Genomic DNA, 17732 nt, shown 5'->3' on the forward strand with positions numbered 1-17732 from the left:
TCTCCCTTGTGTAGGATAATGTGAGGACACACCAAGGTTACCATGTCATGGTTTAAGAAGATACAAGACACAACAAGAAATAAATGTAATATTGAATGAGATTCTATTTGAATATGCAGAAAAATCAACCCTACTTTTGTTGGGTCTTGGCAAGAATATTTAGTAAGTAGTAGATCCCCAGTCACTTGTTGCTCGGTCAGGATTTTTTAGTGTGATTCCCAACACAGCACAATGAAAAATATCAGATCTGTTTTATTATGTTCAAAAGCATTAAGCTTAGGTATTTCATCTAAATGTCAGAAGCATTTTAAATTGTACATAATGGAAATAAGACATAGACACATGGTGGAAACTTATTTAAGTTACAAAGATAAACCATTTGATGGACAAAAAAATCCATTCTTTGTGGATAATGATTAGGGTCTAGTCAAATACTTCAGGAGTTTTTAGCCGACACAGACGTAAGACATTTGAATGAAGATGGCTGTGGAAGTATGTCACTATTGTTTGCACACACACACTGAATGATAGTGGGCCAGCCTCTTCACCCATGCCAGTCCGACCTTTACTGGAGTGGGTCCAAGTTTGTATGACAGCTTCTCAATGAATAATAAACATTGTTTGTTTAAGTTAGCATGCCTACATTAATTCATAGACAGGCTTCGAGTGTGTGTGATCAAATAGATAAGTCTGTGAGGTATGTTATTATGTGTATATACTGAGGAAGGTTTGTCCAGGTATTAAAGTGTCTCTAAGGGGAGATCATGAAATAATTTATTCTTTGGTCTCCTGTCTGAGATAGAAAGATATATACTACGCCTATTTTCACTGATTTTCATCATTTACTGAACTCATGACAACAATCTTTTCAACGTTACGAATTTGTTTCACAATACATTAGTTCATGTGTAAACAGTACCTTTAGACTGAATGGAATATTTTGCGAAATCAAGTTTAGAACAGTTGACTGAAGTAAGTGGCTACATTTACACTAGTGTGTCTAAACTTTTGAAAGGTAGTATACATCTGTATTTCACTAAGTTGTGTTGTCCTCTATTTCATTCATGGTTAGTTTCCCAATCGTGTTCCTATTTTGTGTTGCTGGGGTCCCCAATCTCATTCGAGATTATCATTGTTGCTATGTGTATATATTAGGGAAGGTTTGTTCAGGTATCAAAGTGTGTCTAAGGGGAGGCCCAATGATAATATAGTATATGGTCTCAGGTCCAAGATAGAAAGATATATTTCACTTCACTTCTGTTTCATTTCTGTTAGTTTCCCAATCGTTGTATTGTTATTTCGTGTTGCTCGTGTCCCCTGACCTCAATTGAGATTATCATTGTTGCTATGTTTGCAAGGCGTACATGGGAACAATTTTTGTAGTCTGATATGCAAGGGGGTGATCTATGTTATCATGAATACCGAGCTTTGAATGCGTCCGTCTTGCTTGGAGCATGAATTTGCTATGCTCTATTGAGCATGAATTCTGAACACATTTGTGTGTGTACTCTGCTCATGAATGCCCATGTTGGGCTGTGAACTGTGCAGCCATAAGTACACGAGTGAAACCAGTCAACCTTTCCTCGCTCCACACCCTGGCTTAGTTGGAATGACAAATGTTTGAACGGTGAATTTCTCACCACTCCGATCCAAGGGCCCGTTTCAAGCAGAGTGTGTCTACAGGACAAGTGTTTTTACATTTTCGTTGGCTTTCCATGCATCAGTAAACAGTTTCATGTGGAGGCTGATGAGACAATGATTACAACTTGGCAAAGCTGAAGTGGTGGACGGAGGAATTTTACGAGGATATAAGAGATTCTGGACACATCGTGCAGTTTGTTCGTCTGAATCTAACGTAGATATTTACTTAGTGAGTAATTTGCTGTGGATGTTGACAAGCCTCACACCCACTGTCTGTCACCTGAAAAGGCTGACAAATTTCACTTGGCTGTAGGACAGTGAGACACCATCTCGACCCACAGTATTGAAAACTGGTGGAATTGGGTTGTTTGAAAGTTTGTAAGTGTTGGTTCGCTCATGTGGAAAGTACTGAAGTGAGTAAAAGCTGATACTGCACTGATTCTCATTGAGATTTGCTCAGTTTTTGAGGCAGGTGTTGTGACTGTTTACCATATCTCCAGGAAGCTGAAACCAGTGAGAGTGTGTCTTGATATTGTCAGTCTCTCAAAATGGAGTTGTATAGTGAAGCTGATGACCTGTTCCAGTTGGCGGAGTGGGCGAATCAGATGGACAGGCAGGAAGATGTGCTGGATTTCATAGAGAAATTGATTGCAAAGAATCCTCATCTGGATGAAAAAAGTAGAAATTTATTCGCTTCAGCGTCAAAGTATGTGATTGGTCGAGCCCGACAATCTTTACGAATCTTAGCCTGGTACCAGCGTAATGAACTTTCGGATAGTGTGAAAGATGTGACGACGGAGTACTACGACGACATAGGAAAACAGTTGATCGAGTTATGTAGAAAAACGTTGAAAATGCTCGAGGATTCATTGATCCCTCACGCGACAGAAGTTCAAACAAAAGTGTTCTACTGCAAGCTAAGGGGGGATTACTACCGATATATTACAGAATATGAACTTGATGAGAATCGGTCACAGGCCATAGAGGATGCTGGGAAGGCATATGAAGAAGGTATGAATTTAGCGGTTGAGGGGTTAGAGTCGAAGAACTACCACCTTCTTGGTCTGGCGCTCAGTTTCTCAGTGTACCATTACGAGGTGTGTAACAGCACTGATAAAGCCTGTGAACTTGCCCAGAAAACACTGGATGAGGGAGAAGAGGCGCTGAAAAAGAATCCCGAAGATTATGAAGAATGCGAGGGGGTATTACAACTTCTGCGAGACAACTTGGCCATCTGGAAAAATGAGAAAGATTGTTAAATCAACTGGAAAGAACTTGTATGTCAATTGTGAAATAACTTACTATTTCAAGGGAATAATTGAGATTCAAGGTTGCTTATGGATTCAGCACTGGATATAACTTGAAAATGTGAGATTCAAGGGAGACAACTGATACAGATTTGTGACAGGAGATAAATGAGTTCCATGGTATCCAGCATTCTCTTCCCACAGAGGTTACTTGTCATATCTTCCTACGAACCTCTGTTCTAATACGGCCATATTTCCCGGTTCTCATAAAATCCCATAGCGGCAAAAGATCGCAAAACGAATTATCTCCCTTCTTTCTATCCAATCAGAACACGTGTCACATCGACTTAGATTCAACTTGACTAACACAAGCAAATGTGGGGCCACAAATATCCCCCATCTGCCGGGGACTTGTGTTGATGTTACACACAAGACGTTTAATGGCTAGCTTGTCCGTTGTCACTGATCCGCCATACTGACTGACTGACTGAGTTTGGCTTTTAGCAATATTCCAGCGCGGGAACACTGATCCATTGTGCCATAACATGACTGAGTTCTGTCTAGAAGAAACGCTCGCGCATCGAGCAGGGGAAGAGGTTTAGTTTTCTCGAAGCATACGGAAATTACCGAGGCCTTGCGAATGATCACTTTTGAAACAACGTCGCTGATTGCACAGCTAAATCTGATTGCCTCCAATCACGCAGTCTTGAACGCGCACACCATGAAAGGGCCGTATTAGAACAGAGGTTACGTAGGAAGATATGACAGGAGTAACCTCTGTGGGAAGAGAATGGGTATCCAGATGATAAAGCTGCATTTTGGGTATAATTGTGCAACTGATGGTTTTTGTATCAAGGGAGATAACTGTGAAATTACTTGTTGTTTCAAAGAAATATGCTTCTTGTTCATTTTCTTTTTTTCTTTTTTCTTTTTTTTAATCAGAAAATACATAACCTTCGGAAATTAGCTCAAAGGCTTGTTTATAGTCTATCATTATGTAGCTGAATTACTATGGAAAAGTCAGTTTTTCCAATCATAGAAGACATTTTTCACAAATAGTTCCTAGTTGGGCCTCCAATTGGAGTATCTTGAGACTTACCACATGTAACCATGGAAATGGACAAAAATAATAGGTATGGTTTTTCAGTTTTTCAAAACTGGATTGCCTGAAATGATGACTGATGTTTTGAATAATATATGCATTCAATGAAACTATTATTTATAGTATCACTATTGTAATGAAAGGCAATGGCAGCCATGATGACTATGCTAACAATGCAATATGGCAAGATAGCTTTGCATAATCCATTATCAAGCTTTGTATTCAAATAAGGAATGATGTATTTGGAAATTTCATTTGTTACTAAAAGTGATACAAATATTTTTGCATTAAGTTTATATGTTATTGTATGTTTGCATAGTATATGCATTATTCTACAGTATATTCTATTGCCATTTATAGTGGTTATTTTCGCAATAAAACTTTAAGGCTTCAAAATACTTTCCAGTCTTAAGTAGTTATTTGAATACAAATGTCAGCAGGGAAGTCACTGTACTCATCTCTGAGCAAGCACCCTATGTGGAATCTGGGTCAGAAGGAACCCTTAACAGATTGCTGAAGGCTTGTAATGCAAACAGGTATTTATCTGGACCTGCTCAGAGGCAGTGTACCACCTCAACTCTCCAACACATGTCAGGGCGGTAGAGTAGCCTAGTGCTTAAAGTGTTTGCTCGTCACACCGAAGACCCGGGTTTGATTCCCCACTTGGGTACAATTTGTGAAACCCATTTCTGGTGTCCCCCGCTGTGATATTGCTGGAATATTGCTAAAAGCAGCGTAAAACTAAACTCACTCCAACACATGTCAGTAAAAAAGTCATTGAAATATATATTTTCTCAATTACTGGTGTTTTAGTTGTGGTCATTATGGCTGTAGGTTTCATTATATTTCACTGGGCAGTGGGGTAGCCAGCTTGTGTAAACATTTGCTCATCACACTGAAGACCTGGTTTTGATTCCCCACATGGGTACAATTTGTGAAGCCCATTTCTGGTGTCCCCAGCTGTGATATTGCTGGAATGTTGCTAGGAGCGGTGTAAAACTGCACTCACTCACTCACTCACTCACTCACTCACTCTCACTCCTCCTCACGCACTCACTCACTCACTCACTCACTCACTCACGCACTCACTCACTCACTCACTCACTCTCAAACAGCCGCACATACACATACACCCGCATGCACGTCGTCATATGAGCGAAATATTCTCAAGCACAACGTTAAACCCAATTTCACCTCACCTCACCTCACTCTCAAAACATGTTAAATATTCTAAATGTCCAGCATTCACAACTCTTGTCATAAACGTGGTAGAGATATAGATCTGAGATAAACTAGAACCACTTGATTGATTGAATTGAACTTTCACTGTTGTTTTGCCTAGCAATAAGCATGAAGTTGATAATGTGGCTTTTGTATGAGTACACCTGGTTTCACTGGTGTAGTGTGTCGCCATTTTGATATATAATAGTACCCCGGACCCAAATTGTTGTTTTGAATCCAGTCATTTGACACAATGCTGGAAATAGCTATCCTCTCACCGTGGTCAGATTACTCAATTCTTTCATGATTAAAACAGGTAAAAATATCACAACCTCTCCTTGTGTATTGTCGCAAATCTAGGAACAGCAAACTGTGGTTATAACAAACTAGGTTTAGTTTGTAATTACTGTTATTCATAATATGCATTTAAAATAAAATATGCAGCAATTGACCGGGACAGAAAAAACCCAGTTTGTTACATCCTTCAGTTTGTTATGAGCATGTTCCTTATGCACATTAAGGGGGCGGTGGGGTAGCCCAGTAGTTAAAGCGTTGGCTCATCACGCCAAAGACCCGGGTTCGAATCCCCACATGGGTACAATGTGTGAAGCCCATTTCTGGTGTCCCCCCCCGTGATATTGCTGTAATATTGCTAAAAGCGGCGTAAAACCAAACTCAGTCAGTCCTTATGCACATTTAGGGGCAGTGGGGTAGCCCAGTGGTTAAACCGTTCGCTTGTCATGCCAAAGGCCCGGATTCCATTCCCCACATGGGTACAGAGTGTGAAGCCCATTTTTGGTCTCGTGATATTGCTGGAATATTGCAAAAAGCAAGCTCACTCACTCACTCATGCACGTTTACTGTATGTGATTAGATGTCTGAGGCCATGGTTGTGAATGTAGTTTTTGGACAAACTTATGTGTGGAGTCTATTTTATTGGTTGTTGATTTCAAGCTCATTACCTGCAGAAATTCTGTATTTCATTGGTGATAAGATAGTGACAAAGAGGGGCGGTGGGGTAGCCTAGTGGTTAAAGCGTTGGCTCGTCACGCCGAAGGCCCGGGTTCGATTTCCCACATGGGCACAATGTGTTAAGCCCATTTCTGGTGTCCCCCGCCGTGATATTGCTGGAATATTGCTAAAAGCGGCGTAAAACTAAACTCAGTCAGTCAGTCAGTCAGTCAGTGACAAAGATGTGATGTCAAGGTCCAAGGTTTTTATCTTATTCACATAAACGGAATTGAGTTTTAAAAAATATTCAATAATCGCATGTGTCATCTTACTTAGAAGTCAGACCTATTTTTAAATGTGAAAACATTTATTAAGACCCTTGGATGATTGTGTTGTTGTGTGAGTGTAGATGTTGGTGAATGTTGATTGTTATGTGCATGTGGAATGTGGGTGTGCGTGAAGATATGGATGTGGGTGTATTTGTGTGTGAAGGCTTGGGGGCTTTATGTACAGTAATGTATACATACAATAATATAATAATGATAATAATAATAAGTGCATTTATAATGCGCTTTACCAGGTGGATGTGCATAGCGCTAACAATCTGACTATTAATAGTATTGTTACCCCGGATAGCCCAGCCTGCCAGTGAGGTGCTAGGTCATTAGTCACAGAACTTTACCCACTGGGTACCTATTTTTCTGCTGAATAAACAGAGGCAATTTTGAACAAACTCACTTGCCTAAGTTGAGACCACATATATTAAATGTGCTTCATTGTGGGAAACTCACAGGAGTCAAGCTGCCAAACACGGTCACCCATCCAAGGACTCTGTGCTAAACGTTGCTTAACTTCAACTGATTTGTGAAGTGAGCTCTATGCACAGAACCATACACCAAATATGTAGGTATGGGTTTTGGTTGCAGGTCGGCATGATTATAATTTCTTAGCTGCATCAGTTCACAAAATCTCCTATTCCATGTACACACACTTTGATATGGCAGAAATACTTATCAAAGTGTTGTTAAACCCAAACCATTTACTCCCCCATTCAGCTTGCACCAAATTATGGTTGTTTTGTTTACTGTAAAGTATTGACAAATACTTTCAGAATGTCAGAAATTAAAAAAGACAAATAGTAAGATGTGACTGAAAAGCCTAGTTTAGTAGTATTCCTTTTGATCTACTGAACTTTTAACGATTGGTATATGACTATAACCTACTCTGATATTAAGTGACAAGTTAGGATGGCAAATTCATTTGAAAAGCCACATTGATTGATTCATAGAAATTCAGCCTCATTCATCATGATGGAGCATGGCCTTGACCTTGAAGCATCTAGGTACATCCGATTCGCCCTTATCCCAGGGGCATCATCACCGGTGTGTGAGTCACATGATCATTCAACCACTACACTGATACTGACATAATATAAACCTTAACATCAGCTTATAGCATAGAGGTGATAACACATTTATTCTCCACACAGTACTACATAGAACGCTATACAAAGTGTAACAATAGTTGATATCGGGCTGACAGCTGAGATAGTTAGGGAACCCATTCACTGATGCTATAATAAATCATGAATTTGCTGAGAACGTTTTGAAGCAGTTATGATAGCTCAGGGTGAGACTGAGATTTCCCGTGGTTATTGAAGCATGGCGATGTGAGTTTTGACTGGAGACCTGTTTGGTGACTGCTACACCCTAATTATGTTTCCCTATAATGAGGGCGTCACTGCTACCTGCTGATCGTTTTACCCTGGGGCAATGGATTCAGGAATAATAGGTTCATATAGCAGAGAGAATAAAGGTTGACACTGGGGCATGTCTAATGGCTGTTGTTTGTTAGTAGCATGTACAAGATTGAACATATCCGATTTAGATGCTTCTAATCTGTTAATGTATTTCAAAGGGTTCTCTGACATTAACAACTTATGTTCTGGAGTCATTCCCTGGTAGGGAAGCAATATTGTCTTTGGAGATTTTTGTTTTGAACAAATATAGTATGGTATTTAGTTGTGGTTGTTGTAGTGACAGTTTGAAGGTGGATATTCTTGAATAACCACTCACATTTAAATTAGTATATATATCCTCCATCTAGACATACAATGATGCTATTTACTGTCTAAATATATCCACCCTCCAGACCTACAATCACACTGTACATGATCCAAGTATATCCACCCTCCAGACCTACAGTCACATTGTCCACTATCCCAGTATATCCACCCTCCAGACCTACAATCACACTGCCCACCATCCAAGTATATCCACCCTCCAGACCTACAATCACACTGTTCACCATCCAAGTATATCCACCCTCCAGACCTACAATCACACTGTTCACCATCCAAGTATATCCACCCTCAAGACCTACAATCACACTGTTCACCATCCAAGTATATCAACCCTCCAGACCTACAATCACACTGCCCATTATCCAAATATATCCACCCCCTAGACCTACAATCACACTGTCCACCATCCAAGTATATCCACCCTCCAGACCTACAGTCACACCGTCCACCATCCAAGTATGTCCACCCTCCAGACCTACAATCACACTGCCCACTTTCCAAGTATATCCACCCTCCAGACCTACAGTCACACCGTCCACCATCCCAGTATAACCACCCTCCAGACCTACAATCACACTGTCCACTTTCCAAGTATATCCACCCTCCAGACCTACAATCACACTGCCCACTTTCCAAGTATATCAACCCTCCAGACCTACAGTCACACTGTCCACCATCCAAGTATATCCACCCTCCAGACCTACAGTCACACTGCCCACTATCCAAGTATATCCACCCTCCAGACCTACAGTCACACCGTCCACCATCCAAGTATGTCCACCCTGCAGACCTACAATCACACTGCCCACTTTCCAAGTATATCAACCCTCCAGACCTACAGTCACATCGTCCACCATCCCAGTATATCCACCTTCCAGACCTACAGTCACACTGTCTACCATCCAAGTATATCCACCCTCCAGACCTACAATCACACTGCCCACTTTCCAAGTATATCAACCCTCCAGACCTACAGTCACACTTTCCACCATCCAAGTATATCCACCCTCCAGACCTACAATCACGCCGTTTACCATTCAAGTATAACCACTCTCTAAACATACAGTCACACCGTCCACTATCCAAGTATATCAACCCTCCAGACAAACAATCAGACTGCCCACTAACCAAGTATATCCACCCTCTAGACCTACAATCACACTGCCCACTATCGCAGTATATCCACCTTCTAGGCATACAATCACACTGCCCAATATCCAAGTATATCCTCCCTCCAGACCTACAATCACACTGCCCACTATCCAAGTATATCAACCCTCCAGACATACAATTACTCTGCCCACTATCCAAGTATATCAACCCTCCAGACCTACAATCACACTGTCCACTATCCCAGTATATCCACCTTCTAGGCATACAATCACACTGCCCACTATCCAAGTATATCAACCCTCTAGACAAACAATCACACTGTCTACTATCCAAGTATATCAACGCTCCAGACCTACAATCACACTGTCCACTACCCAACTATATCTACCTTCTAGGCATACAATCACACCGTTTACCATTCAAGTATAACCACCCTCTAAACATACAGTCACACCGTCCACACTTTATCCACCATCCAGACAGTCCTGTATTATTGGTGGTAGTGAGTGAGTATGGTTTTCCGCTGATTTTAGCAATATTCCAGCACTATCATGGGTTGGGACACCAGAAATGGACACAATGTACCCATGTGGGGAATTGAACCTGGGTCTTCGGCTTGACGAGCGAACGCTTCAACCACCAGGCCACCCCACCGCCCTGTATGTCTGTTAAGAGTCAATATTATATTGATGTGGGTTGGGTAGTCTAGTAAGTGAGTGAGTGTGTTTAGTTTTATGCCGCTTTTAGCAATATTCCAGCATTATCAAAGCTGGGGACACCACAAATGGGCTTCACACATTGTGTCCTCGTCAGGAATCGAACCCGGGTCTTTACGTGACAAGCGAACGCCTTAACCACTAGGCTACCCCACCACCCCGGGTAGCCTGGTCATGGTAAATAGTACATAAATGAAGGTGAAGTAGTGAACGTATGTCTGTAGTGACCCACCAGCTGATACGCTTAATCAAACCAGATGTAGCCAGATCAGTGAAATATGTCGTTTTTGCATGTATGTGATTTGCAGATTGCAGTCACATAGCTGGGATATACCCATGATAGATGAGCTCTTAATTCAGCTCCCGCTTACTTCCTTGTCGTCATGGTGATAAGCTCAGACTGCTGTAAATGCACACTTTAGGTCCAACAAAGTCAAAGGGAGGTAACTCCAATTATCTACATGGTTCAAAATGAACAAGTACCTCTGTCATGAAATATATAGTCACTGTGCAGATGGATTTATTTCTCTAAATCAACCCCTGTATTTTCCAAGAAATTTAATTACAATATTTTAGAAGGTATACAAAATATAATAATGATGAGTCTGGGCTCTGGTTTAGTTTGTCTTCTGTTAGAAGCTTCTTGATGGTTGTAGAATATCTGGTTTTCTGGAAAGAAGTTATATCATCACTACAGTATACTACACTTATAAACCTTATTATGAACTGACAGTCATAACAAAATGGTTTGTTTTTTTCCCAAAAAAACTATTGTAGTTAAAATACACATAGAAAACTATGGTCATAACGGTTCTTGAGAGTCATATGGAAGACAAAATATTATGGATGTCAACTTCTTTATTGTATACACAACGTTTCTGGGCTTCTCCTTGCCCCTTCGTCACATGAAAAATGGTCATAACAAACTAATATTTCAGTTATAATCATTATTTAATTCTACTTATTTTGTTTTAATTTCTATGCCTGACTTGTATTGAAAATTAGTGATGGAGGTTACACAAAAACAAACATTTTTCCATTGACCTCTGTAGTAATATTATATTTACCCAAGAATTAACTAAGTTCTCAACAGCCATTACATACTCATGTGTGTACAATCTTGTCTTTAGCAGCAATAAAACCCCAATTCCTCTCAAAATATCACCCACTTGAAAATATCTATGGTCACGTTCAGCATTAGTCATTGTGTTTAAAAAACGACATTGAATAAATTACTGGATTGATGTATATTAAAAAACACAAAATTCATACTCAAATTCGACCAATTACAGCTGCCATATGATTCAATCTGCACTGAAGGGTGAAAAAAACTACTTGTTGAGTGACTGATTCTGATTTGATTCAGCATAACTCAGAAATGCATTAAATTGTTTAATAAGGGAGATAACTCTAGCATTCTCACTTCTTCATGGTTTCAGGATGAAGTTTAAATTGGAATCTTGAACCAAAATCTTGACTTCTTATGCCCTGATGGATGGATGGATGGATGGATGGATGGATGGGTGGGTGAATGGATGTATGGGTGGGTGGATGGATTGTTGGTTGGATGGATGGATGGAAGGGTGGGTGGGTGGATGGATTGTTGGTTGGATGGATGGATGGATGGGAGGGTGGGTGGGTGGATGGATGGAACGATGGATGGATGGATGTGTGGGTGGATGGATTGTTGGTTGGATGGATGGATGGAAGGGTGGTAGGGTGGATGGATTGATGGAAGGGTGGGTGGATGTATGGGTGGGTGGGTGGGTGGATGGATTGTTGGATGGATGGATGGATGGAAGGGTGGTAGGGTGGATGGATTGATGGAAGGGTGGGTGGGTGGATGGATGGATGGAAGGATGGATGGATGCAAGGATGGATGGATGGACTACATTGTTCGGTCCCATGTGGACATTCTGGTGTTATCATAGGTACCTATGAGCTTCTGCTGGTCATGAAAGGTGACTGAATGAAAGGGTGGTCATGCTCACTGACTTAGTTGATTGCTGGCTATTACCCCTTGGCCATGTAGATTGTTGCTGATAACATCGGTCTCCAGTTTGTTGGGTACAGAATCCTTGTTTTCAGATAGCTGGATTACTGCAGAGTGTCTTTGAACTACTACCTGTGAGTATCAGGGTGCTGTTGTACTGTCATAAAGCTGTGTAAAGGCATGGAGGACGCAAAACCCTTAGCACTGAGATCACTTTGTGCAACAACACCCTGGGTTAGAATTTGCCTCAAGCAGACTGAGTTTGTCACAAGTGACGAATGGGATTGGGTTTTCAGACTTCGTTGGTTGATATATGGCATTGTATCACAGTTGTGTAGATTGATCATGATGTCAGTCACTGGATTGTCTGGTCCAAACTTGATAACATGCAGCAATCATGTACAACAGGACCGATGTGCAGTAAACAATACATGCAAGCCATTGGATGTGAGGTGCAGCAAGGCATCATCGGGCTGTCCGGTCGCTGATCATCCTCCATCTCATACATACGCACGCACGCACACACGCACACACGCACGTATAGCGCCAATATCCAGCTCAGCTGCTCAAAGTCTAAGGCACTTTGTTTTTCCCTCGATCACTGGATGTCAATCTCAACTCCCTGGGGATCATACAACTCCATCATTGCATTAGCAACCTCTCATGCAGTCCTAAAGCAATTCCTGAGATGGCTGACGATGAAGTATTGGTCTTATCTTTGTGGCGTCACTTGAGGAGCTCCTGAATCAGTGAATGTGGCTGGTCTTGGACACTACCTGTTGCCCTATGATGTTGCTGCAGCCTTTCAACACTCACCTGGTGGACAAGGAAGTGATCATCAACATCCCTGTGTCCATCGAGCTTGCAGAATTCCTATGACCTGGGCCCTGTTTCACAAAGCGATCGTAGTGCTACGACAGTCGTAAGTCTATGCTAAACTATGGGGGTTACGATCAACTTAGCGCTATGATCGCTTTGAGGAACGGGGCCCAGGTTCCTATGGGTGTTGGTCAACCATGGCATTTGAATGCAAATGATAGCTGTTTTTTTAACCTGTGCTTTAACAGGGGCAAAGGGCACATTCTTAAGGATGTTTTGTTCGCCCGACTGCATTGTCATCACAGTTGTTCCAAGTTGTGTTTGAGATCTCTTCGTTGTATTTTGTAAACATGAGATTTGGATCTAACCATTGGAGCCATGCTGTTGTTAACAATGTATTTTCATCATACCACAAGCTGTAAAACATACATAGTGACATAGAAACAATATGTGTTATTAATGCCTCTTTATTTGGATGTGTAGTCTGTAAATTTGGAATAGGTTTTCCAGTATTAAAATACAACAGGAGCTGTGGATTTAACCTAGTGACTAAAGCATTCACTCACTCACTCAGCAGCAGAAGCAACATTGTATTTGGTGTCAGAGGATGTCAGCCAAGAATCAGGAAGGTGCTCCAGTTGTTGATGATGTTGAATTTAAGCTTACGCAACTGTTCGAGTTAGAACTGTAGTTATGAGTATTCAGCAGATATTTTATGTGCTCATCAGTAAGGTTTTATTTATTCTTTAAGCGATATTAAAAAAATAGAAAAATATTAACTCCCTTTTGATTTTTAGTGGGAGTGGCTGTACATGTGCTTTGTTTGTCCCACTTGAAATGTAATGGCCGACCTAGAAAGGTTGTATTAAAAGGTTTAACCCAACTGGATGCCTCTGTTGTACATGAGTCAAGATGTCAACAACAACATATCAATGTCAATATAAGATATGTTACTGGTAGTGACTGTTATTATCCTTTTTGCCTATATCAATAGTAAATTGTGCCTTTATATTTGAAACATTTTGGCCGAAGACAAATTGACAGAACTGCACAAGTTCTACATTTGCTAGACGTTTTGGCATCAATAATTTGGTTCCCACAAAGCAATAATCCATGAGTAGACATGTACTGCACTTTCCTTCCATTGGTAATCAATCATTGCATGAGTAAGAGGTCATCAGATATGCATCGATTTATAAGGGAGCACCATAGCGACACTGATGTACGCAGGACATATTTCAGTACATTTTCTTACCATTGTGACATAGCATAACAAGTGTGTAGGTAATCAATCCTTGCATCAGTAAGAGGTCATCAGATATGCATTGGACCCGTGAAGATCTGGGTTAGAATGAATCTTCAGCAACCCATGCTTGTTGTAAGAGGCGACTAACAGGATCGGGTGGTCAGGCTTGCTGACTTGGTTGACACATGTCATCTTATCCCAGTTGCGAAGATCGATGCTCATGATGTTGATCACTGGATTGTCTGATCCAGACTCGATTATTTACAAACCGCCGCCATATAGCTGTTCTATCTACCCAACTTCAACTCACCAGTTTAAATGATTGTTAATATGTTCATGTTACCACTCTCATGTTCTACTATCAAGTGTGATTTCTTTTCAAGCATGTACAATTGGATATATGCTGGTGTATTGTGAGTGATTTGTCATTAATGTGTATAGAGTTTGGAATCTTAACACTACAATATTCGTAATTCTCTGTTACAGTGTGAGATATTAACATGATATTACCATAGTCCGGGGGCAGTGGGGTAGCCTAGTGGTTAAAGTGTTCGCTCATCATACCAAAACCCTGGGTTCGATTCCTCACATGGGTACAATGTGTGAAGCCCATTTCTGGTGTCACCCCCCGCCGTGATATTGCTGGAATATTGCTAAAAGGGCGTAAAAATACACTCACTCACACTACTATAGTGTGTGTGTAAGTGTGTGTGATGTCAGCTTTATAGTCATTTGTCTGTGTCAGAGTTTGATATCTTAGCGCGCACAAGTCTGTCAGGATGTGCAATCCTATGACTGTAATATGAACTATCCTTTGAACAACTCCTCGTGCTCCCTACTGTTTAGATGTCCTTATGCATGACAGGCACACCTGAATGCACAGATTTACATACATGTGAGAATAATAATGGTTTGTATATCCTGAACAGTCTTTTGTTACTGTACGTACATACCACATGCATGAGCTGAATGTCACAAGCACAAGCAGAGTGAGCGTATTGATGACATTCCCGAAGCGCGAGCGAGCGCCGTGAACATGCTTGACTAGTCTCCTCCCAAGTAGCATGTTTGCGACATAATGACACACATACAACTGAAAGCATGAAGTCTTTTGTGCAAAATTTTTAATCACAATAAGGCTGAGGTATGAAGCATGGCTAACATTTTCTTTCGTGGTAAGATAGTAGCGTACGTGAAGCATGTTTTGATATTGTGGTGCATGAACCCTGTGAATATATGGCGTTACCGCTACACTTGCTACACTGTCTAGACATATATCACAACATGGCCTACTTCTCCCAAAGAAATTTTAATCGGATGTACAATATTCTTTTCTGAAACATGAAACTTCGGAATAATGACCTGATCAAGTAGTGAAACACTTTTCATCAGGTAATGGCTGTCATCAGACTTGGAACATTCCCTGTTAATATTGACTGGCATTTATTCCAGTCCTGAATCATTGTTGTATGTGTTTATCAAGGTTAATGTTTGTATTTAAACATTCTTACCAAATGATATGAAAATTCATAAATTTTATCATTTTCTTTGTAAATGTGGTAAATGATGTCAGACATAGTCTTAATTGCATGAGATTTTACACCCCTCTCAGAAATGTTTTACTTAATTTACATAAGGCATGTTGTTAAAATCACAGACAAACTGCAGAAACACGGATCCTCAACTTTCCTAAATATTTGTATAACAGTTCATCTGGAGACATCCAGCTGCAATTGTAAAAGACATTTACATTGTAGATGTTTTCTGTAGCTAGATTTATGTGTTCATGCATCAGGGGTGTGAGATATTTCAAGCATGAAATGTTGATCTAAAAAAGTAGAGATTATATTTTTCATCTTAAGACAGCAATGAGCAATTTTAGGTCACTATTGTGTCTGCTATGTCCCATGTGTAGAAATTGTTCATGAATGGAAATAAATTTTTGCAAATTAAATTTAATTTATGAAAGATGAACCTAATCCGGATGGATTGAGGACTATTGTATATTTGGTGCAGAATTGTGAGATGTAGAATGGATTATATAGATATGTAAGTCTGTACATACATCATTTGGTTTTACGAACACTACATTGTCTATGTGCAGCACAACTAGATCTATTAGGCCAAATGAGAAATATTGAACATATACAGACTCTCCACTGTTTCTCTGATGTATTAAACCACCTATTGTGTCGAACCTGCAGTCCGATGCCAGCACACACTTACATTTTGTAGAAGTATTCTGAATGTGTCAAACTGGAGATATGGAATGCCCAGTAGTCTGGGAGTTAAAATTAAGTTAAAACTTACCCTTACATGTCAAATTCGAATTTGATAATCAAGTAGATGCATAAATATAGAATGTTGTTCACATAACATGCAAGACATGGTATGTTTGGTTTCCAATGGCAAGGTCAGATGGTTACTAGTGTTGGGAATTGGTTAAAATCTCATAATTGATGATTGGTCCATTACAACCGATCAATCATCGAAAATAATTGGTTAACGTCATGTATCAAATGTTCCTGTTATCTTTGTAAATGCACACAAAAATAAAGAAAAAACATGTAGTTTGTTTTTTGGTTTTTTTTTTCAAATTGCATAAAATGCATTTGCAAATTTCACATACTTAAAGGATGACTAGTATGTTAGGAACATAAATTGAAATGATCTTGTAGTGCTTATAAAATGTAAATTTAATGACACAGACGAAACCACCCTTGTGAAAAATAATGTTGATACAAACAAGCGTTCCAAAATTGTTTCTGTTCGATTGCTTGGTCGTTTAGTCACTGCGACCAATCTTTGATTATTTCAATTTATCGGAGCACCACTAACGGTTACCATATCAAGTATTGATCCCCAGGATGATAAGATGGGGCTTGTCTGTAAAATGTACTTACAGTTTCACACTAAAGCTGGGGTACTAACCTTAGCTCACTGAGACAACCAGTTGAATAGTGTACCTTTAAGAAGATTACTATATCACCAACCAGTATATTTGCATCCCTTAGTCACTGAATAAAATATATTCCAATTTATATATTGTGCTACCAAAGATGCTCAGTATTTCTTATTTGGCCATGATAAGCACCATTCATATATCACATTGGTTATGTTTTTGATAAATGACAAAGTTCCTTCACTATTTGTACAATATCCTACCTTGTACAATTCCTTCATTCACTGTTCAGTGTCCTATATTGTACAATACCTTGTACAATTCCTTCATTCACTGTTCAGTGTCCTATATTGTACAATTCCTTCATTCATTGTTCAGTGTCCTCTATAGTACAATTCCATCTTTCACTTTACTATGTCTTATATTGTACAACTCCTTCATTCACTGTACAATGTCCTCTATAGTACAATTCCTCCATTCACTGTCAAATGTCCTATGTTGTACAATTCCTTCATCCATTGTACAATGTCCTCTATAGTACAATTCCTCCATTCACTGTCAAATGTCCTATATTGTACAATTCCTTCATCCATTGTACAATGTCCTCTATAGTACAATTCCTCCATTCACTGTCAAATGTCCTATATTGTACAATTCCTTCCTGTACAATGTCCTCTATAGTACAATTCCTCCATTCA

The 17732-nt window shown here is 40.0% G+C and overlaps 1 protein-coding gene and 1 long non-coding RNA gene across 2 annotated transcripts in view; one reads left to right on the forward strand and one right to left on the reverse strand.

Moving 5' to 3' along the window:
* LOC124284351 (alsin-like) overlaps nt 1–17732 on the forward strand; it is a 93874-nt gene that overhangs the window by 6682 nt on the left and 69460 nt on the right.
* LOC124284328 lies at nt 16070–17731 on the reverse strand. Its single transcript, XR_006900530.1, has 2 exons — nt 17347–17731; nt 16070–17297 (listed from the first exon to the last, which is right to left on the reverse strand). It is a non-coding gene; the product is annotated as an uncharacterized LOC124284328 (long non-coding RNA).

The sequence above is a fragment of the Haliotis rubra genome, unplaced genomic scaffold, assembly GCF_003918875.1.
Source record: "Haliotis rubra isolate DU_JTF1 unplaced genomic scaffold, ASM391887v1 Scf334, whole genome shotgun sequence".
Classification (NCBI taxonomy): Eukaryota; Metazoa; Mollusca; class Gastropoda; order Lepetellida; family Haliotidae; genus Haliotis; species Haliotis rubra.